At 34.4% G+C, this 23,002-nt stretch overlaps 1 long non-coding RNA gene and 1 pseudogene across 2 annotated transcripts in view; one reads left to right on the top strand and one right to left on the bottom strand.

Moving 5' to 3' along the window:
- Nucleotides 1-23,002, bottom strand: part of LOC309604887 (DNA endonuclease RBBP8 pseudogene) — a 421,592-nt pseudogene that overhangs the window by 17,736 nt on the left and 380,854 nt on the right. The gene's annotated exons all lie outside the window — the stretch shown is intronic.
- LOC309604978 lies at nt 286-21,928 on the top strand. Its single transcript, XR_014231194.1, has 2 exons — nt 286-8,610; nt 13,227-21,928. It is a non-coding gene; the product is annotated as an uncharacterized lncRNA (long non-coding RNA).

Below are 23,002 nucleotides of genomic sequence, written 5' to 3'. Positions count from 1 at the left end.
CTTCCGAGACTGAATCAGGAAGTAATAGAATATATGAACAGACCAATCACAAGCACTGAAATTGAAACTGTGATTAAAAATCTTCAAACAAACAAAAGTCCAAGACCAGATGGCTTCACAGGTGAATTCTATCAAACATTTACAGAAGAGCTAACACCTATCCTTCTCAAACTATTCCAAAATATAGCAAAGGGAGGAACACTCCCAAACTCATTCTACGAGGCCACCATCACCCTGATCAAAACCAGACAAAGATGTCACAAAGAAAGAAAACTACAGGCCAATATCACTGATGAACATAGATGCAAAAATCCTCAACATAATACAAGCAAACAGAATCCACAGCACATTAAAAGGATTATGCACCATGATCAAGTGGGGTTTATCCCAGGAATGCAAGGATTCTTCAATATATGCAAATCAATCAATGTGATACACCATATTAACAAATTGAAAGATAAAAACCATATCATCATCTCAATCGATGCAGAGAAAGCTTTTCACAAAATACAACACTGATTTATGATAAAAACCCTGCAGAAAGTAGGCATAGAGGGAACTTTCCTCAACATAATAAAGGCCATATATAACAAACCCACAGCCAACATCGTTCTTAATGGTGAAAAAGTGAAACCATTTCCACTAAGATCAGGAACAAGACAGGGTTGCCCACTCTCACCACTATTATTCAACATAGTTTTGGAAGTGTTAGCCACAGCAATCAGAGAAGAAAAAGAAATAAAAGGAATCCAAATCGGAAAAGAAGAAGTAAAGCTGTCACTGTTTGCAGATGACATGATACTATACATAGAGAATCCTAAAATTGCCACTAGAAAACTACTAGAGCTAATCAATGAATTTGGTAAAGTAGCAGGATACAAAATTAATGCACAGAAATCTCTTGCATTCCTATACACTAATGATGAAAAATCTGAAACTGAAATTAAGAAAACACTTCCCATTTACCATTGCAACAAAAAGAACAAAATATCTAGGAATAAACCTACCTAAGTAGACAAAAGACCTGTATGCAGAAAATTTTAAGACAATGTTGAAAGAAATTAAAGATGATACAAATAGATGGAGAGATATACCATGTTCTTGGGTTGGAGGAATCAAAATTGTGAAATTGACTCTACTACCCAAGGCAATCTACAGATTCAATGAAATCCCTTTCAAACTACCACTGGCAGTTTTCACAGAACTACAAGAAAAAATTTCACAATTTGTATTGAAACGCAAAAGACCCCAAATAGCCAAAGCAATCTTGAGAAAGAAAAACGAAGCTGGAGGAATCAGGCTCCCTGACTTCAGACTATACTACAAAGCTACAGTAATCAAGACAGTATGGTAGTGACACAAAAACAGAAATATAGGTCAGTGGAACAGGATAGAAAGCCCAGAGAAAAACCCACACACATATGGTCACGTTTTCTTTGATAAAGGAGGCAAGAATGTACAGTGGAGAAAAGACAGCCTCTTAATAAATGGTGTTGGGAAAACTGGACAGCTACATGTAAAAGAATGATATTAGAACACTCCCTAACACCATACTGAAAAATAAACTCAAAATGGATTAAAGACCTAAATGTAAGGCCAGACACTATCAAATTCTTAGAGGAAAACATACGCAGAACACTCTATGACATAAATCACAGCAAGATCCTTTTTGACCCAGCTCCTAGAGAAAGGGAAATAAAAACAAAAATAAACAAATGGGACCTAATGAAACTTAAAAGCTTTTGTACAGCTAAGGAAACCATAAGCAAGATCAAAAGACAATCCTCAGAATGGGCGAAAATATTTGCAAATGAAGCAACTGACAAAGGATTACTCTCCAAAATTTACAAGCAGCTCATGCAGCTCAATACCAAAATAACAAACAACCCAATCCAAAAATGGGCAGAAGACCTAAACAGACATTTCTCCAAGGAAGGTATACAGATTGCCAACAAACACATGAAAGAATGCTCAACATCATTAATCATTAGAGAAATGCAAATCAAAACTACAATGAGATATCATCTCACACCGGTCAGAATGGCCATCATCAAAAAATCTAGAAACAATAAATGCTGGAGAGGGTGTGGAGAAAGGGAACCCTCTTGCACTGTTGGCGGGAATATAAATTGATACAGCCACTATGGAGAACAATATGGAGGTTCCTTAAAAAACTAAAAATAGAACTACCACATGACCCAGCAATCCCACTACTGGGCATATACCCTGAGAAAACCATAATTCGAAAAGAGTCATGTACCAAAATATTTATTGCAGCTCTATTTACAATAGCCAGGACATGGAAGCAACCTAAGTGTCCATCAACAGATGAATGGATAAAGAAGATGTGGCACATATATACAATGGAATTATTACTCAGCCATAAAAAGAAAAGAAATTGAGTTATTTGTAGTGAGGTGGATGGACCTAGAGTGTGTCATACAGAGTGAAGTAAGTCAGATAGAGAAAAACAAATACCGTATGCTAACACATATATATGGAATATATGAAGAAACAAAAAAGGTCATGGAAAACCTAGGGGCAAGATGGGAATAAAGACACAGACCTACTAGAGAATGGACTTGAGGATATGGGGAGGGGGAAGGGTAAGCTGGGACAAAGTGAGAGGGTCATGGACATATATACACTACCAAACGTAAAATAGATAGCTAGTGGGAAGCAACCGCATAGCACAGGGAGATCAGCTCTGTGCTTTGTGACCACCTAGAGGAGTGGGATAGGGAGGGTGGGAGGGAGGGAGACACAAGAGGGAAGAGATATGGGAACATATGTATATGTATAACTGATTCACTTTGTTATAAAGCAGAAACTAACACACCATTGTAAAGCAATTATACTCCAATAAAGATGTTAAAAAAAAGAAATTAAATTAAAAATAAATAAAAGTTTGATGTCTGACTCATGTCTTTATTCTTCTTCCGTCTAGAGTTTGATATAGGCAGCACTGAAAGAAAGAATGAAATAATAAATGAATGGTGCTTTGGAGTCTTGCTTTTAATTCTCCCAATTGCATGCATTGGGAAAATCAGAGATCTCTGTTTCTACTCTAGCTGAGTTTATATTTGTGATTCCTCAGCTTGGTATTTGTCTTACTAAGAATCTAGCCTATTTGATTGATACTCTCCCTTCTGATATGTTTTCCACACTAATAGTTTATTAATGAAATGTGAAGGAGCAAACAGTTCAGCTGGCTGTTTTCAAGGTCCAGGAGTAAGAAAGAGAAATGGCAGGCATTCCAACAGGTAGATGGATGTGAGTAAGTCACAGATGCTCAGATGCATGATGGCACACACCACACACATATTTCAAGGCCTTCTCTTCACCACATACGTATTTCAAGACCTCATATATGTTATACTTCTATCACTTAGTTTTTCCTAGTTTCTTTGGTTCTTAAATCTTTATAATTTTCCACATGTTAGTCTTTATTACAATTTTATGAAATATATTTCACATACCACAAAACTCATCCATTTAAAGTGTACAGTTCAGTGCTTTTTAATATATTTGTTGCTGTGTAGCCATCACCACTATCATAATTTTAGAATATCTTCAGGACCCTAAAAAGAAACCCTATACATATTAACAGTCATAACCCATCCTTCAACACCCTTAGGCTCTGGAAACTACTAATCTACTTTCTGTCTCTGGATTTGCCTATTGTGGACACTTCACATACATAGACTCATACAAGTGATCTTTTGTGACTGTCTTCTTTCACTTATAATGTTTCCAAAGTTCATCCACATGCAGCATGTATAAGCACTTCATTCATTTTATTGCCTAACAACATTCCACTGTATGAAAATACCACTTTTTTAAATCAATTCATCAGTTGATAGAAATTTAAGTTGTTTCTGCATTTTGCTATTATAAATAATGTTTCTATAAATGTTCATGTACAAGTTTTTGTGTAGACATGTGTTTTCATTTCTCTTGGTTATTACCAAGAAATGGACTTACTGAGTCATATGGTAACTCTGTTTTTCGCTTTTTGAGGAACTGTCAAACTCTTTTCCAAAGTGGCTATACCATTTTACATTATCACTGGCAGTGTATGTATGAAGATTCCAATTTGTCTCCTAAGCAACAATTGTTCTTGTCTGTCTTCTTTATTTTAGACATTCTGGTGGTTGTGAAGTAGTATCTCATTTTGGTTTTGATTTACATTTCCCTAATGACTAATGATGTTGAACATATTCTCATTTGTTCCTTGGCCATGTCTATATCATCTTTAAAGATATGCTTATTCAAATCCTTTACCTGTTTAATACATTAGGCTATTTATCTTTTTATTGTTAAAGTTAAAGAGTTCTTTATACACACTGGATACAGGTCCCGTGGCAGATGTACAATTTTCAAATATTCTCTTCCTTTCTGTAGGTTGTCTTTCATCTTTCTTGATGATGTCTTTTGATGTATAAGTTTTTAATTTAAATGAAATCAAATGTACGTATTTCTTCTTTTTTGTGCTTTTGGTGTCATTTCTAGGAAACCATTGCCTAAGCCAAGGTCATGAAGATTATTCCTTTATTTTCTTCTAGGAGTTTCATAGTTTTCAATCTTACATTTAGAACTATATCCATTTGAGTTAATGTTTTCATATGGTATGATGTAAGGACCCAAATTTATTAATTTCCATGTGAATATTCAGTTGTCTGGGAACCATTTGTACAAAAGATTATTTTCCCATTTAATTTCTTGACTTATTGTAAAAAATTAATTGCCCATAAACATGGGTATTTGTTTTTAGACTCTCAATCAATTCCATTGATCTTATATGTCTATCCTTATGCCAGTACCACACTCTCCTAATTACTATAGATTTATAGTAATTTTGAAGTTGGGACTTGTGAACCCTCCAACTTTGTTCTTCCTTTTTAAGATTGTTTTGTCTATTCTGGGTCACCTTCATTTTCATATAAACTAGGATCATCTTGTCAATTTCTGAAAAAAAAAAGCTGGGATTTTGATAGAGATTGCATTGAATCTGTAGATCAATTTGGGGAATATTATAACCTTAACAATGTTAAGTCTTCTGGTCCATGAATATGGGATATTTTCTCACTTATTTAGATCATTAATTTCTTTCAATAATGTTTATAGTTTTCAGTGTACACATTTTGCTCCTTTGTTAAATTTAATTCCTGTTACTTTAGTCTTTTGCTTCAATTATAAATGGGATAGTTTTCATAATTTCATTTTCAGATTGTTCATTTGTAGTGTATAGAAATACCATTGATTTTTGTACCTTACTTTCATATCCTACCATACTGCTGAACTCATTTATTAGTTCTAATAGGTTCTTAGTAAATTCCTTAGTATTTTGATCATGACATCTGCAAATAGAGTTTTACTTCCTTCCAATCTGTATGCCTTTATTTCTTTTTCTTGAACAATCATCCTGGAAAGAACATCCAGTACAATGTTGAATAGAAGTAGTGAGTGGACTTTCTTGTCTTGTTACTGACCATAGTGGCAACATGCTCAATTTTTCTTTATTATGTATGATGTTAACTATGGGTTTTTCATAGATGTACTTTATCAGGTTTGAGGATAAACTGATAGATGATTGATGACAAGCTAATAGAAGATTGAGGAAACTCAATCTTCTATTAGTTTGTCAGTTCTTTTATAATGAAAATGTATTGAATTTTATCAAATGCTTTCTCTGCATCTGTTGATTGATTTTCATATACTAAACCAACATTGCATTCCCCTGATAAATCTCACATAGTCATGGTGTATGATCCTTTTGTATGTTGTGGGATTTAATGTACTAGTATTTTACTGTGAATTTTTGCATATATATTTATAGAGATATTGGTCTGTCATTTTCTTTTCTTGTGGTATCTTTCTCTGATTCTGGTAACAGTGTAATACTGGGCTAAGAATGAACTGGAAAGTGTTCTCTCTCCTATTTTTGGAAGAGTTTGTGAAGAATTAGTATTAATTCTTTATTAAATGCTTGGAATGGATAGAATTCATTAGTGAAACCATTTGTCCTGTGCTTTCCTTTGTTGGAAGTTTTAAAATTACTAATTCAATCTCTTTGTTATACATGTATTTAAACTTTCTATCCCTTTTGAGCCACTCTCAGGAGTTTGTAACTTTCTAGGATTTTTTCCACTTTATCTAACTTACACTATTTTTTGTCATACAGTTATTCATAATCCTTTTTTATTTATGTAAGGTCAGTAGTAATGTCCAGTCTTTATTTCCCGATTCTAGTAATTTGAATCTTCTCCTGAGTCCCTTTGTTTTTTCTTTCTTGGTTAATCTAGTTGAAAGTATGTCCATTTGATTTTTTAAAATTTATTATGGTTTTTAATTCTTTCACTTATTTCCACTCTAATTCCCTTCCTTCAGGTTGCTTTGGGTTTAATTTGCTCATTGTTTTTTCTAGTTTCCTGGGTAAAATGTTAGGTTATTGATTTGGATTTTTTTTTTTACTATTGGCATGTACAATTATAAATTTTCCTACAAAGACTGCTTAGTTCATCCCATAAGTTTTGGTATGTTTTGCTTTTGTTTTAATTCATCTCAAAGTATTTTCTAACTTCCCTTGTGATAAACCTTTGGTTATTTAGGAATGTGTTATTTCTCATATATTTGTGAATTTCCCAAGTTTTCTTCTGTTGTTGATTTCTAATTTTATTTTACTGTGGTCAGAGAACATACTTTACATGACTTTAGTCCTTTAAAATTTATTATAGTTTTTTTTTCTAGTATATTATCTATCCTGGAGAATGTTTCTGAAAAATGTTTCATTTATAATTGAGAAGAATGTGTATTCTGTTTCTGCTGAGTGGTGAGTTCTATATCTAGTTGATTTATAGTGTACTTTAAATTTTCCACTTTCTTGTTTATAATCAGCTTTGTCATTCAATCCATGGTTGAAAGTGGAATACTGAAATCTCTGATTATTTTTGTTAAATTGTCTATTGTTCTCTTCAATTCTGTCAGGATTTGTTTCATGCACTTTGGTACACTGTTGTTAGTTATATATATGTTTATAATCCTTATATCATCCTGATGAATTGACCCTCCTATTATTATAAAATGTCATTTGTCTCTAGCAACAATTTTTATCTTAAAATCTATTTTGTATGATATTAGCATTGCTACCACATCTATCTTTTGGTTATTGTGTGCATAATATATCTTTTTCCATTCTTTTACATTTAACTGATTTCTGACTTTGAATCTAAAGTGTGTCTCTTGTAGACAACATAGAGTTGGAACATATTTTAGAATACATTCTTCCAATTCTGCTTTTTGATTGGGGTGTTTAATCCACTTACATTTAATATAATTACATTTAATGTAATAAGGTAGGATTACTATGTCTTTTTTGTTCCTCTGTTCCTCAATTTGTGCCATTCAAATGTTAAATACTTATTATCTAGTGTATCTTTTTAATTCCCTCTTTATTTTCTTTAATGTATTTTTCGAGTTATTTCTCAGGTGCCCTGGGAGTTGCAATTAGCATCTTCATTTAAAAAATTTAATTTAGAATATTATTTAGTTTCAATTATATACAAAAAAAACACTTTGCTCTAATATAACTTCATTCCCTCACTCCTCTTTTGTACTAATATTATCATACAAACTGTATCTTATGTAAACCCATCAATACAAATTTGTAATTTTTGCTTTATGCAGTTGTCTTTTAAAATAGGACAAGAAAAGAGTTACAAACAAAATACTTTTATATTGTCGTTTATAATACCCATATATTTAACTTACTAATGCTCTTATGGCTTCATGTGGATCCAAGTTAACATCCTGTCCTTTTATTTCAGTCTGAAGTTCTCCTTTTAGTATTTCTTTAAAAACACGTCTGCTAGCAGTAAAGTCTCTTATTTTTTATTTATCTGGTAATGGCTTAATTTTCCTTCACTTTTAAAGAAGGGTTTATCTGTATATAAAATTGTTGGCTGACAGTCTTTCACCACTTTAAAAATACCATTGTATTGTTTTCTGGGTTCCGTGGTTTCTGATGAGGAAGTAATGTGTTACTTTTATTGAGAATCTCTTATGCTTCATATGTTTTTTCTACTGCTATTTTCAAGCTTTTCTCTTTGTCTTTTGATAAATGTCTTTGTCTTTACTTTTAAGCCTGAAGTGACTCCTTGATCAGTATAATTTAGTCATCAGTCGATGATCAGAAGATTTCTTTAATGCCTTTCCTATATGTCTTTTTTTTTTTTTTTTTTGCTAAGGGTTTAGCTTTTGTTTCTTGCTTGATCATGGCCTTAAAGTCAGGAAGAAATGAGTGATTAATGACTTCCTTTCTCAGATCTTTCCTAGGTATGCACAGAGCCTTGCCCAGGCTCAGTCTTTTTCATTCCCAGGCATATGTAGGAGCTTTACAAAGTTTCCCACTTTGCCCTGTTCCCCTGCTGAGTTGAGCTCTGAGTCAAATCAAATAGCCATCCATACTAGACAAAAGTTTAATTTTGCTCTAGGATGCTTTTCACAGAGCTCAAAAAAGCAATCAGCTCTCTCTGTCCTCTGTAATTCTGCTGGCTTTTGACCAGTGAGTTCCTGTGCTGGGGAAGGAAGGGAGATAGAAACGTCCCTAAGGTAAAATGTTATAGAATGTACTATGTTATTGAGGTTCAGCAGTTCTCTTGGATAGATGATTCTCAGTTTGTTTTGGGGTTTTGGTTAATTGCCCACATTCTAAAATGGTTTATTTCTAGGTTTTTTGGTTTTTGTATTTGTTGTTTTTTGCTTTTTGGGGTTTTGTGTTTGTATGTGTGTGTGTGTGTGTGTGTGTGTGTGTGTTTCACATTTTCATTGTTTTAGAGAGAAAGTTCACTGAGGTAACTGCCATTCTGGAAATTGATCACAACTTCTTGTTTCTTAATCATATATTTTTCCACTGAACTACTACTAAACTCTTATTTTATCATTTAGTATTTTCCAATATAATTATGATGTCAGGGACTAAATAATACTTTGTATTTTCCTTATATACAATATATGCTTACAGTAAATATTCAACAAATAATTTAATGTGACTATACTATATATCAATATTATCAAATTACCTTGATTGGTTTCAATTAATTGTCACACTTGATCCAGAACTACTGATTACATTATTTGATTTAATCCTTGCCAAAATTCTGCTGGGTCATTATTATTATTTCTATTCTACAGTGGTCTAGAGAGCTACTTATATACTTTACCAATGTCACAGAGCTAGTTAAGTGGCAAAGGTTGAATTTCAATCCATGTTTTTCTGACTCCAAGGTCAATCTTAGCTATAGTTTATAAAGCAAGAGGAAGTATTTCGTTATATTTATTTTTCTAGATTATGAAAACCTTAGATCTTGTCAGCTTCCAGAACATTACATTTTATTTATTCTGTAATTTTGGTATCAGCTTTTGAACATTGTAAAACATTTGACTAACTTTTTATGGCCCAATTAATTGGACAATCAGTAATGACACTGGGTTAACTTGGCTATTTTTACAATACAATGACCTTGAACTCAGAATGACTGGGTTTGTGGAATGCAGGGTGAAAATTAGTGAAGTTATTCTTCCATACTTTCTCTTGCTTTAACAGTAAACTCTCAGATGTGGCTGACTTTGAGTTGTACACACTCCACTCACATCCTCTTTGTCTTGTCAATAGAATATCCAGGCAGGCTTCCTCACATCCTGTTGCCAAGGCAACAGTGACATGATTTTCTATGTTCTATGGTTAAGATAGAAGAAGGCTGGCACCCAAGGAAACTCCGTATGCCCACCTGTGTCCTACTATCTTGGGAGAACCTAAGGGAAACTGTGCTTGAGTTGACCGTGATTCAGTAGTATTTATAACTAAGCTTATATTTAGATAACTGATGCTTTTTTTTTTTTATACAAAGTTCTATTGACAAAATAATGTACCTAACCAAATAGCTGCTAAAGGGCTCCTCGGAGCCCAAGGATATGTACTGAAACACTAATATTGCCATTAACTGAGTATGCAGTCTTTTTTTAATTAAAATATTTTAATAACAGCTTTATTGAGATATAATTAATATACCAAAGGTTCACACTTTTTTGAAGTATGCAAATCTGTGTTCTTTTAGTATATTCACAGAATTGTGTAACTATCATCACTATCTACTTTCAAAATATTTTCATCACCCCAAAAAGAAACACTGTGACCTTTAACGATCACTCATAATTTCTCCTGTCCTCCCTAGCCATAGGAAACCGCTAATCTATTTTCTGTTCTCTATGGATTTGCCTTTTCTGGACATTTCATATACATGGGATTATACAATATATGGTCTCTCTCTAAGCCTCAGATTTCCCTTCTGAGGGAAATATAATTATTAACATCAATTATCTCATTAAGTCACACTAAAGATAAAGAGTTAGCATACATGAAATCAGTTCATAAAGTTATTCAAGTAATCATTTTAATTGTTTTAAAACCCATGCTTCAATTTTGATATTGATTTATCCCCATATGAAAAAAGTAATCACGATAAAGGAGAAGGGATGTTGAACTGTCTGAAGTCAGGAATCTCATTTATAAGGAGCATAAAGCAGTTCCTCATTAATGATTATTCATGCATGGATGTGGGTCCTCTAAGCTCACCTATGTATCTTGAAGAGCCAGACTCAGCAGAACTCACCAGTGAATATTACAGTCATGAATACTCTAGTCTTCTTGTCTTTGGTGTACCTCAGGAGTAGTTCCTCATTTTCAATGAAAGTTTTGTAGTCATGAATATAATAATTTATGGTAGATTTTCTTGTCATTTTTTAGGAAGGTTTGTGTGTGTGCTTAAAGTTCTATCATTATGACATGCTCTAATATTTTATTCTGTTAGATTAGGGATGAGCTGTATTTTATGAATAATCTTTGACAAACACACACACAACTGTGTTTACCCTAAGTACTACAAATTATATTTGAAGTAAAATGAATAAAGGCTTCCATGCCATGAAGCAAAGAGCAACCCCAGCTTTCTCCTTTATACCGTCTAAACCGTTTCCACTGTCAAGAGCAGGTCAGAGTAACTTTATCTGGAGTCAATATGAGTCAATTTTTAGGATGGACAAATTCTATTGGGTTAGGAAACAAGAGAGAGAATCTGAGCAATGAGAGATTTTCACTTTATCCTTGGAAATTATGTGGATATCATTCTCAAGTAAGGTATCATTGCCTATCTGATCTTAAACTAATATCTTTTTTCTTTCATGACAATGGAAAATAACATTTATAAAATACAAAAACCTAAAAAGATGCATAATTTCAAAAAATCTATTAAAAAATTAACCATATTATATATGACCCTTTTTGCATTCATCACTCTATTGAGGGTGAATTATGCTTTGCCTATAGATCAAGGTAAACCCTTGCTGTATCCATATGATAAACTCTGAGACAGTAAAGACCATTGAAAATTCACTCAACTTGATGTCTAGTAAAGCATCAAGTACAGATGAATAAGCATTCAATGATTTTTTTTTTTATTATGAATCGTGTCAGCACTACCTATATTTCTTAAAAAGGCAAACAGAGTATCCATGTCTGGATTAAAAGTAGGTTCTCAATAAATGTTTTCTGAATAAAAATATAATGCACAAATTTAAAAGCTTCAGCAGAATGAAAATATTGAATCAATGCCTGAATAAAGAGTAACACATATATCTTCATCAGTGATCTGCAAATGTCCATACATATCAGCAACAAAAGTCATCTCAAATCTCTAAATAAATAAAATTTCTCACAAATACTATTTTCCCAATATGTAGATCTGTGAAAGAGGTTTCACCTGAAGCATTGGTTACAACGTTTTAAATATTAATATTTTAATATAGGATTAAGTGAAAAATTTAATCAGAATGTATAATATATATATGGGCAGACATAAACATTGCTTTTCAAAACCTTAACATCAGGAACTATATTTGCCTTAACATTTTTCTCTTGTGCTGTCCAAGAAAGAATCATTATTTCCTGTCAGGGAACTGGCAAGTAGTCACCAATTTCAATTAATCTGGAATCAGGATACTTCAAGTAATTTAGAATGGTTTTGCTTTATTAAATATTTCAGTGGCACTTGGAACTTTCCCTTTAATGTCTTCAGAATGATTTAACATTATTATTTTTGAACAGATCCCCACATTCAAATTGAATGTCCCCTGTTAGGGAAAAGAAACAGCACAAACCTTTTTCTTCTGACCCACGAACCAACCAGATCTAGAATCATAGTAGCAACTAAAATAAGTCCACTTACACCCAACCACAGAAAAAAAATGTTGTGGCCATAAGGATTTTCTATGAGTAAATGTTAAAATATCATATAAAATCCACTTTCCCATGACATCATATTTCCATCTACTCTGGTTAATTAATGTTTATTGAGTAAGCAATGTTTAAACATTTTGAGAGAGCACATAAACTATTGAAGGTTTCTTCAGAAGGTTGCCTTTGAAGCATTTGGTACATATACATCACATCTCTAACAAGATGAACTGTACAAAGATACTCTGGTATCTTATGAATTTATCTTGAAATAAATCCATATTTCATTTAATGTAGATCATATAGAAAGGACAATTTCTTCCTTGTTGCCTGGGAGTGATAATTCTGATTCTCTTAACCTAGCTAAAGATACTTCTCTGTTGAAAGTAGCATGTTGAGGAAAGTATGAAATGAGATTATAGGGATTTTTATTAATGGAAGATGTACGGTTATCCAAGCTGAGTGAGTGTGAAATGGAGGATAGTTTGGAATCTAAAGTGAAAAAATATATACACAGTAGAACCTTAAAAGAGGCTTGCTCTATTTAAGAAAACCATAAAATCATGGATCATTATTCTCACTAGTTTACTGAAATATATGGTCTCTAAAGAAAGATAACTTTGTTTCTTGAAGACACTACTGTATTCTCAGTGCTGAAGAGAGTCCTGGACACATAGTAAGTGCTCAATTAATATGTGTGTAACGAGAGACTTAACTGAGGCCAAGAGGTAACCCTAATCAGAGGCTTCCTCTAGGACTACTGACTCAGTGTAAGTATGAGGAAAGTAAGAGAGATAGGATCCAGAGTTGGGAAAACTGGTCTAGGATAAATATGCTACTGATGAGGTCAATTTGTCTCATGCATTTTATTCCTATATGTTGTTATAATCAAAATTTTTTCACTACGAGCTATCTCTAAATATTCCTTCTCTGCCAGTGCATGAACTAGAGATTTGATGTTGGAAATACGAAGATAGTATGCACTGAAAGAAGAAACACTTGGGTTTGGAGGAAGAAGGAACAAAATATAGGTAAAAAATGACCTGCATCTGAGTAAAGAAGTAAGTTGCAAATTCTGTTCTTAAATTTACCTTCAACCCTTTTCCAAAGATTACCAAAAATAAATCTCTAGATGAAAATTGTGCAATAGAATTTTCTTTGATGATGAAAATATTCTTTAGTCTGCACATTTCAGTACAGTAAGGACTAGCTATATTTACCTACTGATCACTTTCAATGTAGCTAATGCAACCGAAGAAGTGAATTTTCAATTTTATTTAATATTAATTAATTTGAGCTTAAATAGCCACATATGACCATTGGACAGTGCATGTCTAGATTTATGTTGTCTATAGTTGGGTGTTTATCACTGAAGTGGAAGACAGGAGACAAATGACCCTGGTAATTGATGCCAGGGTCAAAGAGGGCTGGTGCTGGGAGGTACTGCAGTTCACAGCTCTCAGAGTAGATGCTTTTTCAAATAGGAAAGTTGTGTTTTCTCTTACAAGAGGAAAGCAAAATCAGTCTTTTCCTTATCACACAGTAGCAGCCATTATACAAGACCTAAAGGATATAATAAATCAAGGGTTCCCAGAAATTCTTTAAGTAAGAGAAAACAATGAGGGTTTGTGATGTTTCATATGAACAGGGAATGTTTGTCTTCAAGTATAAAAAATAGCACTTGGATTTGCAGCCTTACCTCTGACCTTCAGATCTGAAAAACAAGATAAGGGGATTTTATTGCCAAACCCCAGAGCTGTCAAGTCAGAGTCAGATGAAGCATTGCATTCATCTCTAATAAAGAATAAAGTGTCTGCAGGGCAAAGGTCCAGCTCCATTAGACCACACACAGAGAATTAGGTGGGAAGAATTTCAACTAGCAGTCTGAGAGGGGGTGGGATAAGAGAACAAGCAAGGGAAAAATGAGCAAGAGTTGGTATGTGTTTGCGCATAAGAAGTAAGAAATAAAATGAAAATAACTGTGGTTTTATTTAGAACATGTCCCCAGGACATGTGGATTCTCATAGACTGTGCTGGTAAGAGGGAAAATAAGTACCAGTTCTGCAGAGAAATTTGGCAGTAATTATCCAAGAGCCATTCAATAAGTACATTTTTGACCCAGAAACTTCATTTTTAGAAAGGTAGCATAAAAATACTCATAATTGTGCAATGATACAGCTAAAAGCAGTTCATTGAAACAGTAGTTATTGCAGCATTGATTATAATGGAGAATAATTATAATTGAATATCTATCAATAGAAGTTTGGTTAATTAAATTATGTTACTTCCATACAAAGGAACATTATGCAATCATAAAACAAACATGTTGGTAGATGCCTATAAAAGAATGAGGGTTTATACATTTATACACATTGTTTTTCTTCTTGTATTTCTGTATTTTTAAAATAGTTTTCCATAAATTTCCAAATTTTCTTAAATATTCTTACAAATATTTAAAATACATTAATTTTAAATACATTAATTTTATAATTAAAAAGTTGTTTTTTAAAATGGTCATGATGTTTTTGTTTTACCAAACATGTTTTTAGCTATTCTGTGTATTCTTTCCTATCTTGGTTGTCAAGGAGATCCACTGTATCTGTAAACAGGTGGAGATTATACTATACAAAAAATAGCCCTCTTTGGTACCTCTAGGAAGCTCTGCTGCCCACAGATATAGGAGAACTTTAAATTACGCAAGCAGTCACTAAGAACTATAGCTAGTGTGTAAACTGTTTTATCCACTAATGGTTTCATTTGGCTCATGAGATTTACATTCCTGGCTACTCATCAATTTTAATAAGCAGGGAGCTATTTCACAGCTGTTATCCTACAATTGATCAGTGCTGTTTCTTATTTCTCCTTGGAGAGATCCATAATTGGACGAGTGGATGAAACTGTCCCCAGAGTGCATGTCCATTGCTCCATATTGGTCATTGAAAATTTGCAACAGATTTTCCAGAGAGTATGAAGTCAAGGTGTTGTAGACCCATTGTCTCTGTCTCTACAATTCCATTCCTGAGGATAAAGAATTTTGCTTCTCAATTATTACCAACAGTACTAAAGTAACAACAAAAAGGGAAAGAGAGACAAAAGTAAAGCCAAGAAAAGAAAAAAAAAAAACGAGAAAATAAATCCAACCTGTAGTGTACAGGTAAGGATCATGGGAACAACTAAAAGCAGAAGCCTGGATTCACCCTCATGAACACAACAAGAAAACCTGCTAAGCATTTTAGTACCTTATTGATGGGAGTGAGGAACAGCATCCCAGCAGCCCAGTGGTTCAGACCAAGAACCCTCAAAGCAACAACAAGGATGTGGTAGAAGTATTAAGACATGGCTGATGCCAAGAGCACATCTGAGGAAGAGAAGGAACGGTTGTGGGAAAATGACCTCAGTTAGGCTCAGCTGAATATCAGAGGCAAACACTCAGAGCTAGGGGACAAGTTCTTGACATCAGCATGTGATTAGTTGGATTTGTCATTTTTCTTTAATTCAATTTATTTAAACTAAAAAAAAAACCTAAATAACAAAAATAGTTCTACAATTTCTCCCCCCAACCCCACCCCCACCTACCACCACTGGCGACCGCCAATCTGTTTTCTGTATCTATGATCTTAGTGGATTTTTTTAATTAAAAAAAATTTAGATTCTACATATAAGACAGATCATATAGTATTTGTCTTTCTCTGTCTGACTTCTTTCTGTTAGCATAATGTCCTCAAGAGCCATCCATATTGTTGCAAATGGCAAGATTTCATTCTTTTTCATAGTTGAATAATATTCCATTATGTACAATTTCTTTAGCCAGTCATCATCAGTGGATGCTTAGGCTGTTTCCAGATTTGTCATTTACTGGGCACTGGTGGGCTTGCCCTCAGAGGGATTAGGGAAATGTGAAATTCCTGGTAGGCTCTGACACTGACACACTGAGACCTGGTTCTTGGACCCTGAAAACTTGTTTGGAAAAAAGCTGACTCTGAAAGCGTGGGTGATTTGAGGCAGAAATTTGCCTTCTATTGGTTGGGGTAAAGTGAACTTAATTTCTTTATTTATTTTTCCTCCATGCTTAGCTCTAAGTTATTGAAATGTGCTTATAGGAAAGAAATGATCCTTAGCAGGGTTGGGTCTCTGTGCTCCCCTTAGTGATTGAGCTTACCACCTCATCCCAGTCCCCTTGCAAGAGATGAATAACAGTGAAAGAATTCAATGCTTACCAAGGCTGACTTGAAACAGAGACAAAGGACTAATAGATGAACTAAATTCAGAACTTGTTATGGACTGAATTGTGTTCCCCCAAATTCATATGTTGAAGTCTTAATCCCCAGTACCTCAGAAAGGAACCATATTGGGAGATAAGGTTTTAAAGAGGTAATTAATTTAAAAAGAAGACTTTAGGGTGAACCCTAATCGTATATGAATGGTATCCTCAAAATAAGAGGAGGTTTTGACACAGACATGTTTAGAAGGAAGACCCTGTGAAGACACTGGAAGAAGACAGTCAACTATGAACCAAGGAGAGGATCCTTAATAGAAACCAACCCATCAACAACTTGATATTGTACTTTTAGACTACAGAACTGTGAGAAAATAAATTTCTGTTGTTGAAGTCACCCACTCTGTGGTACTTTGTTATGACAACTGTAACAGACTAGTACACTGGTCCAAGGTTCTGAAGATATTGCATACAGTTATACAGTAGATGGAAAAGGAATGACAGGGAATTGTGGACAAGTAGCCTCATGGCAACCACAAAGCGTGATATAAGCCTGCAGTAATCCTTAACTACTGCCTCACAAGCCCAGCTGATGCTTAATTTTTATTGCAATCAGCAGTGTAGAAATGGTTTTTAATTTTTCAGACTAAGTAAACGTATGAATCAGGACCAATATAGATCAAAGTCTGTTTGACGATTTTTTTCAATTAAAAAGCATGAGTTCTATGATATTATGGGAAAACAAAAAGGAGAAGAAAAGCAAGGGCCCTTATCTAAAATTCATTCAGGTGCCCTCATGTTTAAATGTCTAAATAAATTGTTACAGAATTGGGAAATTGTATATGAAAGGGTCTTCTAGATGCACCTGTGTTAAAACGCAAGCACACACATACGGGGAAAGAAGCTTATAAGAACAAATATTTGTTTTCACTAAAGATAAGACATTTGTTGAAACTTAATCACCAAACACAATAAAAGTGAGCTTGAAGATGACAGATTTTTTTTTTTAATAACAAAAATGAAGCAGACACACAGATATATTTAGAAAACAAACTAGTGGTTACCACTAGGAGAGGAAAGGGGACAGGGTCAATATAAGCGTAGGGGATAAAGAGATAAAAACTATTATGTATAAAATGGGCCACAAGGGAGGATGACAGTTTTTTTTAAATGGATGTCTCTTAATCCTTATTTGTGTGACAGAACAATTGCAGTGCATTCATGAGTCCTATAGAAATCTTTCAAACTTGGACTGACCTTTCAACTATATATTTATTAATTTATTTAATCTTCTATTCATTCATCAAACATATTTATTACTGATGTACTCGTGCTCAGAACTGAAGATACAGCAATGAATATGACAAAACATGGTTCATCTGCCCAAATATCTTAGAACTTAGAGATGCAGTGAGTCATCAAATAATCATAGGAATGCAATGTTGATGAATACCATGAAAGAGAAGTAAATGGTTCTCTAAATACAAAACAGCTGGTTCTAACTAACACCAAATCTAGAATTATTTCCCAGATGCGTTTGAAGAGGTAAGATGAAATGCCAAAAAATAAGGATGAAAGTTTAAAAAGAATAATCACACATTTGTGTTAGAAATATATCCTTTCACTACATTTAGCTTTGGGTTTATTATTTTATAGAACTTATTTTGTATCTACCTGAAGAAATAGAATATTCTAGCTCAGTGGTCTTACAAATTGCTTATTCACTACTATTTATGCTGCCATCAAGCTCACATTAAACCAAGAGGAGGAGTAATTAAAATTTTTCTCTTTCTTTTTTGTCTTCTAGGCACCCAATGCCATCCTTAAGATCTGTCAGAGCACCTTCGTCAGAAGAGAAATCAGGAGTAGAATGAAAAATCCAACTGCTCTCAGCCCTTTCCAGACTCCATTTATTGTTCTCAGATCTGTTCCTCCTCATTGAGCTGTTGGTTTTATGGGGGTTGTGCAGCGTTTGTCCCTGACTCAAGTGTATGGTTCAGGAAAAGTGAGCTGTTTCCTCAGAGTTGAAAGTTAATTTAGACTTTTTGAAAACTAAATTAATATCTTTTATGTGGAAATAATGAGTACTTTCCTACTCAGCTTATGAGTAGAAAGTCATTTAATGACTATAAATTCAGCTAGTAAATGCAGGAAGCTCTAAAATGGTGTAAGGGAAGTAAAGATGGGAGAGAGTAAGAAAGAAAGGAAGAGAATTAAAGATTTCAAAAATCAATAAAACTTCTATAAGCAAAAGCATTTAATTAGCTGACTTTACTGTGCCAAACTAAGCTCTAGCAAGATAATCATAGTTACTATACAGCAGCAGAAATACTTTTATAGCGCTGTGGCATCTGTGAAATAAATTTTATTAAAATTTGTTATTACAGTGCTACAACAAGTAATAAGAAAATAATGAAAGGAAAAAAAAAATCATTGGTAAAGTCAAACATACAGTAAAGGTAGTGGATAAACCACTTATAAAACTAGTAAGAAGGTTAAAAGAAAAAATTAGTAAAGTCATTTATATCTACACTAAGGAGTTAAGTGATACACAAAATAAAATTTGTAAAATTGAATGTCAAAAACATAAAAGGTGGGCATAGGGAGTAAAAATGTAAGGTTAGAATAAATTCAAACTTAAGAGATCATGAGCAGGGGATTAGCTCAAGATGGAGAAGTAGAAGGACGTGTGCTCACCACTTCTTACGAGAACAGTAGAATCACAACTAACAGCTGAACAACCATCGACAAAGAAACACTGGAACCTACCAAAAAAGAAACCCTACATCTAAGGACAAAGGGGAAGCCATGGCCAGATGCTATGAGGGACACAATTGTGATAGAATCAAGTCCCATACCCCCCAGGTTGGCGACCCAGAGAATGGAGAACAATTGTACCACAGAATTTCCCCCACTAGAGTGAAAGATCTGAGCCCCACATCAGGCTTCACAGCCTGGGGGCTCCAGCAACAGGAGGAGGAGTCCCCAGAGAGTCTGACTTTGAAAGCCAGCAGAATTTGATTGCAGAACTGGGGGAAAAAGAAACTCTACTCTTGGAGGACACACACAGGGTCTTGTGCACACCAGAACCCTGGAAGAAAGAGCAGTGACCCCATAGGAGACTGGGTCAGACATGCCTGCTTGTGTTGGAGCATCTCCTGCAGAGGTGGGGGTATGCTGTGGCTCACTGCAGGGACAAACACTCTGGCAACAGAAGTTCTGGGAAGTACTCATAGGCATGAGCCCCCCTGGAGGTCACCATTAGCCCCACCAAACAGCCTGTAAGCTCCAGTAATGGGTCGATTCAGGCCAAACAACAAACAGGGAAGGAACACAGCCTCACCCATCAGCAGACAAGTGGATTAAATTTTTACTGAGCATGGCCCTGTCCACCAGAGGGAAAAGACACAGCTCTACCCACTGCCAGTCCCTCCCATCAGGAAGCTTGCACAAACCTCTTAGCTTCATCCACTAGAGGGCAGACAGTGGAAGCAAGAAGAACTACAATCCTATAGCCTGCAGAATGAAAACCACAATCAGAGAAAATTAGATGAAATGAAACAGCAGAGGATTATGGCCCAGATGAAGGAAAAAGAAAAACACCCCAGAAAAACAAAAAACTGAACCTAAGATAGGCAACTTTCTGGGAAAAAAATTCAGAACAATGATAAGGAAGATGATCCAGGATCTCGGAAATAGAATGGAGGCAAGGATTGAGAAGATGCAAGAAATGATTAAGAAAGACTTAGAAGAACTAAAGAACAAACAAACGGAGATGAACAACACAATAAATGAAATGAAAAATACACTAGAAGGAATCAATAGAATAACTGAGGCAGAAGAACGGATAAGTGACCTGGAAGATAGAATGGTGGAATTCACTGCCGTGGAACAGAATAGAGAAAAAAGAATGAAAAGAAATGAAGACAGCCTAAGAGACCTCTGGGACAACATTAAACACACCAATATTCAAATGATAGGGGTCACAGAAGGAGAAGAGAGAGAAAAAGAACCAGAGAAAATATTTGAAGAGATAAGAGTTGAAAACCTCCCTAACATGGGAAAGGAAACCCAAGTCCAGGAAGTGCAGAGAGTCCCAGGCAGGATAAACCCATGGAGGAACATGCCAAGACACAGGAATCAAATTGGCAAAAATTAAAGGCAAAGAAAAAATATTAAAAGCAACAAGGAAAAAACAACAAATAACATACAAAGGAACTCCCATAAGGTTATCAGCTGATTTCTCAGCAGAAACTCTTCAGGTAAGAAGAGAGTGGCAGGATATATTTAAAGTGATGAAAAGGAAGAACCTACAACCAAGAATTCTCTATCCAGCAAGGCACTAATTCCAATGTGATGGAGAAATCAATAGCTTTACAGACAGAAAAACCTAAGAGAATTCAGCACCAACAGACCTGCTTTGCAACAAATGCTGAAGGATCTCCTCTAGGTGGGAAAGAGACCAGCAACCTAAAACAACATTGTATATATATAGACTGCTATGTCAAAACCTCATGGGAACAGCAACCCCCAAAATTACAATAAATACACACTCAAAAAAGAGAAAGCAACCCAAACACAACACTAAAAATGGTCATCAAGCCACAAGAGAAGAGAAGAAAAGAAGAAGGGAAGAAACAAGACCTATTAAAAGAAACCCAAACCAATTAAGAAAATGGCATTAGAAACATGCATATCAACAATTAACTTAAATGTAGATGGATTAAATGCTCCAACCAAAATACATAAGCTGGCTGAATGGATACAATAACAAGACCTGTATATATGCTTTCTATAAGTGACCCACTTCAGACCTAGGGACACATAGACACTGAAAGTGAAGGGTTAAAAGAAGGTATTCCATGCAAATGGAAACCAAAAAACGGTGGAGTAGCAATATTCGTATCAGACAAAATAGACTTTAAAATAAAGACTTAAAAGAGACAAAGAAGGACACTACATAATGATCAAGGGATCAATCCAAGAAGAAGACATAATAACTGTAAATATATATGCATCCAACATAGGAGCACCTCAATATATAAGGCAAATACTAACAGCCATAAAAGGAGAAATCAACAATAACACAATAATAATAGGGGGTTCTAACACCCAACTTTCATCAGTGGACAAATAATTCATACAGAGAATCAACAAGGAAACACAGGCCATCCAAAAGCAGCAGAATACACATTCTTCTCAAGTTTACAGTGAACATTCTCCAGGTTTGAGCCACATGTTGGGCCACAAAGAGAGCCTCAAATGTAAGAAAATTGAAATCACATCAAGCATCTTTTCCTACCACATCACTATGAGATTGGAAATAAACTACAAGAAAAAAACTGTAAAAAACACAAACATGTGGAGGCTAAATGATATGCTACTAAACAACCAATGGATCACTGAAGAAATCAAAGAGGAAATGCAAAAATACCTAGAGACAAATGAAAATGAAAGCACACTGATCCAAACCCTGTGGGATACAGCAAAAACAATTCTAAGAGGAAATTTTATAGCAATATAATCTTACCTCAGGAAACAAGAAAAATCTCAAATAAACAACCTAACCTTACACCTAAAACAAGTAGGGAAGGAAGAACAACCAAAACCGAAAGTTAGTAGAAGGAAAGAAATCATAAAGATCAGAGCAGATAAATGAAATAGAGACAAAGAAAACAATAGCAAAGATCAATAAAACTAAAAGCTGGTTCTTTGAGAAGATAAACAAAATTGATAAACCATTAGCAAGACTTATCTAGAAAAAGAGGGAGAGGACTCAAATCAATTAAATTAGAAATGAAAAAGAAGAAGTTACAAAGGACACCACAGAAATACAAAAGATCCTAAGAGACTACTATAAGCAACAATGTGTTAATAAAATGGACAACCTGGAAGAAATGGACAAATTCTTAGAAAGGTACAATCTCCCAAGACTGAACCAGAAAGAAATAGAAAATATGAACAGACAAATCACAAGCACTGAAATTGAAACTATGATTTAAAAAACTCCCAACACACAAAAGTCCAGAATTTGATGGCTTCACAGGCGAATTCTATCAAACATATAGAGGAGAGCTAACACCTATCCTTCTGAAACTGTCCCAAAAAATTGCAGAGGAAGGAAAAGTCCCAAATTTATTCTATGAGGCCACCATCACCCTGATACCAAAACTAAAGATATCACAAAAAAATAATTTACAGGCCAATATCACTGATGAAGATAGATGCAAAAATCCTCAAAAAAATACTAGCAAAATGAAACCAACAATACATTAAAAAGATCATACACCATGATCAAGTGGGATTTATGCCAGTGATGCAAGGATTTTTCAATATCCACAAATTAATCAGTGTGATACACCACATCAACAAACTGAAGAATAAAAATGATATGATCTTCTCAATAGATGCAGAAAAGGCTTTTGTCAAGATTCAACACCATTTATGAAAAAACTCTCTAGAAAGTGGGCATAGAGGGAACAAACCTCAACATAATA

The sequence above is a fragment of the Balaenoptera borealis genome, assembly GCF_965194805.1.
Source record: "Balaenoptera borealis genome assembly, chromosome: 11".
NCBI classification, from domain to species: domain Eukaryota; kingdom Metazoa; phylum Chordata; class Mammalia; order Artiodactyla; family Balaenopteridae; genus Balaenoptera; species Balaenoptera borealis.
Note: the sequence above shows the minus strand (reverse complement) of the source record. Positions and strands in the feature narration are given on the sequence as shown.